Below are 6,853 nucleotides of genomic sequence, written 5' to 3' on the forward strand. Positions count from 1 at the left end.
CACTTGTTCCAGCTGTTAAACTTTTGAAATTAAAGATATTTGTATATTCATAGATATGAGGGAAAATGTGTAGATGTAACTTTTAACCAAGTGAGAGTTTAGAGACAGAAGAGACTATTATTCAAAACAGAAAATTTCGATGTGTTAAAACATGCCAGGAGTGGATCTGTAATGTAACTACAGTGCTGTGTTTGAATTTTTTAACACCAGCTTTTATTGATTGTCAGTGAGCTTGGATCTGATCCACCTCAAAGATCCTCAACATTTCTCTTTTCCTACGTCAGTTAAGGAAGGAATAGATAAGCTCCTCTGACTGACTACACTACATTATGGCAGGAACAGCAGAGATTTGGCCCTTGTTGAGATTGCCTGTTTATAGCATGTGTTTGGTCAACATCAGGCAGCTGAACATCAAAAGTGGAAAATCTCAAGATGGTACAATGAGCTGTGGCACCCTGGGTAAAAAGAAATATTGTATTTCCAAAAAAACTGGTAATCTCTTCATAATTGATTTGAAACATTGTTCTAGTTCCTTCTGAACTGAAAATGTTTTGAATTATGTGATTTCTCATGCCAATGATGTGATAGATAATGTACACAGTTTTGTTGGCTGTGCACTGTCAGTGATACAAATTAGATGTATGTACGGATGAAGTTAGTCATAATAATAACGTATTATATTTATACAGAACTTTTCTTTAACAAAGTTAAAGTACTTTACAAGAAAAGTAAAACCAGATAAAAAGAAAGTCAAAATATCCTGAGCTCAGTAAAAGAGTAGAACTGCATGGATAAAAAAAAACATCTCAAATCAACGTGATGCATAAAGATCTGACAGTGAGTGAAAAGAGGCAATATAATATTGAAACAGTAATTTGGGATATAACAATATTATTAAACCGTGCCATACATTACAGGCTTAGAGAAATGCATTTTTTAGAAGAGATGTAAAGGAGGTTAAAGAGTTGCAGTGTCTGTTTCAGTCAGGAGAGAGCTCCAGAGCGTGGGTGCTCCGTCACCTTTAGTCACAAACCTTGACCTTGAGGAGACCAACAGGCCTCCTTCTGCAGGTCTGTTCTCAGTTGGGCACATACCATGTCAATAAATCAGAAAATGTAATTGGGGGCAGAGCCATTTAAAGACTTAAAAGCTCAGTAAGCAAAACAAATACAGAATCAATCTGAAATCTAACAAGGAGCCAATGAAGGGAGGCAAGTACCTGTAACAATTACATAATGCTGCTAAATGTTGCACACAATTCCAGTTTTATGAACTCAGCTTTGAGGCTGCAGAATTAACAGAGGGCGAGGGCTTCTGAAAAACTCCCACTGTCCACATCACAGTCCCAGATGTCCAGGTCACCAGCTGATAGGCTCTTGCTTAATATAAATTAATTAGATTAATATAAATTCTAAAAGGCGTCTTCAGCAGTTGTGGATGGAAAGAATCTTCCAGCAGCTGCCCTTTGAAAAAGTCAAACTGCCTGCGCCGTTGCCTGTACACGTCTCTGGCATGTAAGTTTAGTTTATTTGCTAATGAATCACCGTCTGCTGACAGAGAAACAGAGAAAAGAAGGACTTCTGAGTTTATTCACTGAAAGCTCCAACCCCTAATGTAAGCAGGAGCCAGCTGTGTGCACTTGTAAAGTTGTTATAATCCTCCTTTGACCTAAAACAGGAAAATACATAATATAAAGCATCATGCTCACATCTACAAATAATACAACTGTCCATGTTGTCCTTTGTAAGGCAGTACAGTCCCAAGCGCCCGCTTCTCAGAGGACAATTAAAGCGCATGAACATGCAACTGTATCCACTGAGCACAATGTATTGTAAGGATTATGTATTATTTTTTTATTATGTTATTTGTGATATAATTATGTATTTTTATCATTGTAATTAATTTGGAATACATATCTTTAAAGTCTGTTGGTTCTTGTCACGTCACCACCACAAATAACCTCAAATCAAAGGAGCAAATTCCGACATTTGAGAGGCATGATTAAGGTAATATTTAGCATTTACTTAATGAATGAACTGAACTACTATGAGAATTATTTCTTCATTTCTCTTTGGTCGATTTGTTGTTAAACTAGACCGGTCTGGTTTCATTTGAATCCAGATCGAATGCTCCGGCATAAATAAATATGAACTGAATGAAGCTCATGTTCAGATTTTTTTTGTAGAGGTGTGAGTGCAGCTCTGATCACTGTGAGTTTAGGTTTGTGATGTTGTCAGATATTGCATTATTCTTAAACTGCTCCAGTTATGAAAAACAATGAAGTGAGTCACCATCAGCTTTACACAGCTTGTGTGTGTGCGATCAGTTTAGTTTATTTTTCCCTTGTTCCACTTATTTAGAACAATGAGCAAATAAACCAGTCCACTGCTCCACTTTGTTTCCACAACCAGTAGGAACCCGTGGCCCTGAAGACATTGGGGACCAATTAAAGAAGCCTCGGGCAAAGGAAGACATCTGTCCATTTTCTTCAACAGATAAAATGATAAAGGTAAAGCAGAATTTAGACTGAAGGGTCAGGGTTCAGGGTCCAGGGAGTCTGCATGTCCTCTGTGTATCTGCACTGAAAAAGAATACCTTGAATGTTTACGTCGATCCCACGTGATCAGAGCGTGGCCACCTGACATGAGATTCCCCCTTTTCTCATGATTCCACTGCTTGTCAAACCAAGATATTTCATTCACATTGGACTGCTTAAAAGATCATGTTGATTCAACATATTATTCATCAGTTACCACGATACCAATTAATGTGTGTAATTTAAAGTAGTTTAATTGTGTTTCAGGGTACCAGATTTTCAACTGTAACTCCAGCTGATTTCTTAATGCTAATATCGTTCAAAGGTATAATGTCATTTTCAAGCAATTTCATTATGTCCTGTGGGTTTCTCTGGTTATTCCGTTTTCCTCCCACAGACCCGGGTCCTGTCGATTGGTGACTCTGGGATTGGCTGTAGCCTATTAAGATCAGTACGCTGACTTGTGATATAATATTAATATTAATGAAATAAATTACCTCATTTTCTTGTATATTTTTGCAGCAGATGGGAACAAAGAAGACATTAGCATTCTGCCAGAGTATCTGACAACATTTCTTATCTCCAGTCCATTTACTCGGTTGTTTTCTCAGCTACGTTCATCAGCAGCTGGAGAACTCTGTCTCTGAGGTCACGTCCTCACGACTGTTTCCTGGTGTGGGGATTTTGCAATCAACAATCACTGATTAATTACACATGGTAGCTTTATTTAAGAGTGTTATTATTTTTGTTCATTAAGATTTGACTGTTTTAGGAAAAAGTTTTAAATGAATAACAAAAGATAAAATTGATTGATGAAAAAACATTACAAATGTGACATTTTAACAAACTTGATTATTATTGTTATCATCATCGTCATTATTATTATTGTTATTGTTATTATTATTGCTATTATTATAAGGCAACTATTTTCTGTCAGTCATCCATCATTTACTCTGTCTTCAGATATTTGTGAATAAAGGTATTGTGGGTTTTGCTATAGAATCAGTTTCCACAACACACAACACACACACACAAAGGAGAGAGAGAGAGAGAGAGAGAGAGAGAGAGAGAGAGAGAGAGAGAGAGAGAGAGAGAGAGAGAAAAGAGGGGGAGAGACAAACAAACAAAAACAGCTCCTCTGGTCCTCTCTCCGGGCTGGGGGGACAGACGAGGCCCTGACATGAGTTAAAACTGTTGAAGTTATTTTCCCTTTTATACACTTTGTTTTCATTTGAGCGAAGCCACAGCAACTCCCAGAAAGGACTCGGCAAGTGTTGCTTGTTCTTTCTGTGTGAGCAACTCTCAGCGTCAGGGGTGGACGTGATATTTCAAACAGCACATCAGTGCGTTTATGTATTTGGGTGCCCGGAAATTTTTTCCAAATAAACACAGCTTGATTCAACCTGGTGTGGCAGACTTATCAAGCGACTAATTCTATAAACAGATGAGGGAATAACCCGGCACCTCATTGGTTGTTGGGCCGAGGGAGGGGGCGCTGGGGGGGGCACGAGGTAGTTTCAGCGCAATGAAATTTTAATTAATGTGGGTGGGCTGAGAACACCACAGACTGTTTTATGATGGACAATTTATTCCCCGGTGCAAAGTCAACATAACACAGCAAACGTACAGCAATTATTAACATTTTTCTGGGGCCCTCATGAGGCTGGAGAGTCAGTCAGTGGAGGAGTGGAGCTCCGGGAGCAGGCTCAGCTTTCCCGGGACACAATCCTGCTCCTCGGCGTCATGACTCTCTACCACGGCCGCCTGCGGCACTCGGAGTGGCATCCTCGGCTCTGAGCCTCTCCGCCCCCCCGCTCTTCTACTTGTACGGCCCGAGAGAGCGGAGGGGTCGTGCCCGCCCGCCTGAGCTTTCGTGCCGACCCGCCAGGAGCCTCCGCAGAAGCCGCCCTACAGCTACATCGCGCTCATCGCCATGGCATCAAAGACGCACCGGAGCAGCGCGCAACGCTCAGCGGCATCTACCAGTTTATCATGGACCGGTTTCCCATTTATTCACGAACACAAGCAGGGTGGCAGAACTCCATCCGCCACAACCTGTCCCTGAATGACTGCTTCATCAAGGTGCCCAGAGAGAAGGGTCGGCCCGGCAAAGGCAGCTACTGGACGCTGACACCAAGTGTCTGGATATGTTTGAGAACGGCAACTACCGCCGGAGGAAGAGGAAGGCAAAAAGCCAGCAGGAGGCTCTGGACTCTAAAGCCGCTGGACCACAAGCGCACAAAGGGCGCGGGGCCATCCAGGGACCCCAAACCCTGTGAAACACCAGACTGGGTCAGAGACAGCGGAGGAACCAGCCAGGCAGGATGCGGAGAGCGTGGAAAAACAACCAGACACAAAACCTGTTCTTGTGGAGTTAACCAAGCGGAAACGCCACAACCGCTCTCCATACAAAGACTCAAAGTGCTTCCCCAACCAAGACACCACAGCATCCATCGGGAGGGAGGCTTGACGCTCCGCAGCCTGAGCCGTGTGCTCACTCCGAGACACGCTCCGCTGTGGATACGGGGAGCGCATCTCCTAGGCGCGTCCCTCCGCTGGGAGCCGGACGAGAAGAAGGTCAGCGTCAGCGTTACAGCGGGAGGGGAGAGAGAGAGGGGTCCGCTGTGCGCCGTCAGCCTGCACGGCAAACACAAACCTGGCTGCAAGCGCGCAGGACAGGCCGAAGGGAAACCTTCCGAGCAGGGATAAATCCAAAGGGTCGAGCATTCTCCTACAAGTTTCAGGTTTCCACATCACACTCGTGTGTGTGTTGCCTCCAGACTGAGGGTGATGTCACAACATTGTGCTGTTCCATGCACATCACAGTGAGACTCGTGTCGTTCAGCACAGACTTTCTGCACGATGAAGCTCAAGCCTCCAACTGAAGTAACAGCAAGCAAAAGACTTTTTTGGAGCAGAGGGGAACTAAACCTCATCATAACATAGACTAACAGTTAACTAATTCATAGCCCCTCTGCCGCTGCAGCAAACACACACAGACACACACACACTTTAACCACTGAGCTAATGACAACAGGTGATTTCAGATGGTATTACTGGCTGAGGCCGAGTTTCTCTTCTGTGTCACTTCTGTGAAAATGTTGAGAGTTTGTTCTGATGTCCAGCTTGGTTACAAGTTACTGGCTATTTGCGCTTTATCTCCTCAATGAACCCGCCAACTGTTTCTAACCTGGGCTCAAACATGTTGGTATCTGGTGACCTCTTCTGGACACATAGAAAACTACTTCACTCTCACAGGTGACACCTCTGTATTACATGACTGTAGTGTACACTGAGTGTTCTGATAATGGCAATACATCATATAAGACAAATCTAATTAATATCTTATCATTAACTTCATACAATAAAGATATTTTACTTTTTACAGTTAGTTATTTTTACTTTAGAGACACCTTTAAATTCTAGTTTCCACACCACTTCAGAACCATTGATCCTCACGCGAATAAAACATCCTGCATTTACATACTCCTCAGAATAAACTGTGATTTCAAACGCCTCCTTCTCTCTGCTTTGAATTATAATAATGAAAACACTTCTACCATAATAGTGGTTAGTATCCAGTGCAGTCTCTTTACCTTTATATATTAACTTAATAGCTGCACTAATTAATTTTCTTAGTTAACAATGGATTAAATGACTGTGTGGCTGTGAAAGTGGACTATTAACACCCAGCTCTGTAGTTCCCATCATCTCTGTGGATTGTTTTAGTGTTGGAGCTATTTACTAGTTTGTTGGTTGTTTTTTCTATTATGTATTCATCTGTTTTGAGTTTGGATTACTTTCATTCATTTTTCTTTTTTGATAATAAATCTATTTTGTTAGTCGTTAGTTTCTTTACATTATTTGCTTATCTATCATAGTTAGTTTGGTTAACTAGTACATTAGATAGGTGCACTAGTTTAGGACCAGCATGCACCTGGGTGAACCAGAGCAGGAGAGGCAGCAGGAAACATGATCCCTTTGTTCCTTGGTTTGCTGCTTGTTTGGATGAATAAGTCAAAATGAAAACACAATGGCTTTGTTTGGACAATATATTCGTTTACCTGCATAAACCACATCCCCCATGGTGCATCAGTGGCCTTTTTGATTTTTAGGTTGGACTTAAATTAGTTTGAAAGACAAATAGCCACTACACAGCTCATTGTTTTGGTTTTGCAGAATGTTATTATATTATTAGCAAGAGCAAGAGATGGATGAAGAGATGGATGAAAGCTCCAGAAAAATCAGGTAAGTGGACATTGAGTCATTTTTTTCTTTTTAATGTTCTAGTTTAGTTAAACAGCAAATGAACTTGTC

At 41.6% G+C, this 6,853-nt stretch overlaps 1 pseudogene; it reads left to right on the plus strand.

Moving 5' to 3' along the window:
* The first annotated feature begins 4,279 nt into the window (after positions 1–4,279).
* Positions 4,280–4,815, plus strand: LOC111229794 (annotated as a pseudogene).
* Positions 4,816–6,853: the final 2,038 nt, after the last annotated feature.

The sequence above is a fragment of the Seriola dumerili genome, unplaced genomic scaffold, assembly GCF_002260705.1.
Source record: "Seriola dumerili isolate Sdu_G_001 unplaced genomic scaffold, Sdu_1.0 BDQW01000242.1, whole genome shotgun sequence".
In the NCBI taxonomy this organism is placed as follows: Eukaryota; Metazoa; Chordata; class Actinopteri; order Carangiformes; family Carangidae; genus Seriola; species Seriola dumerili.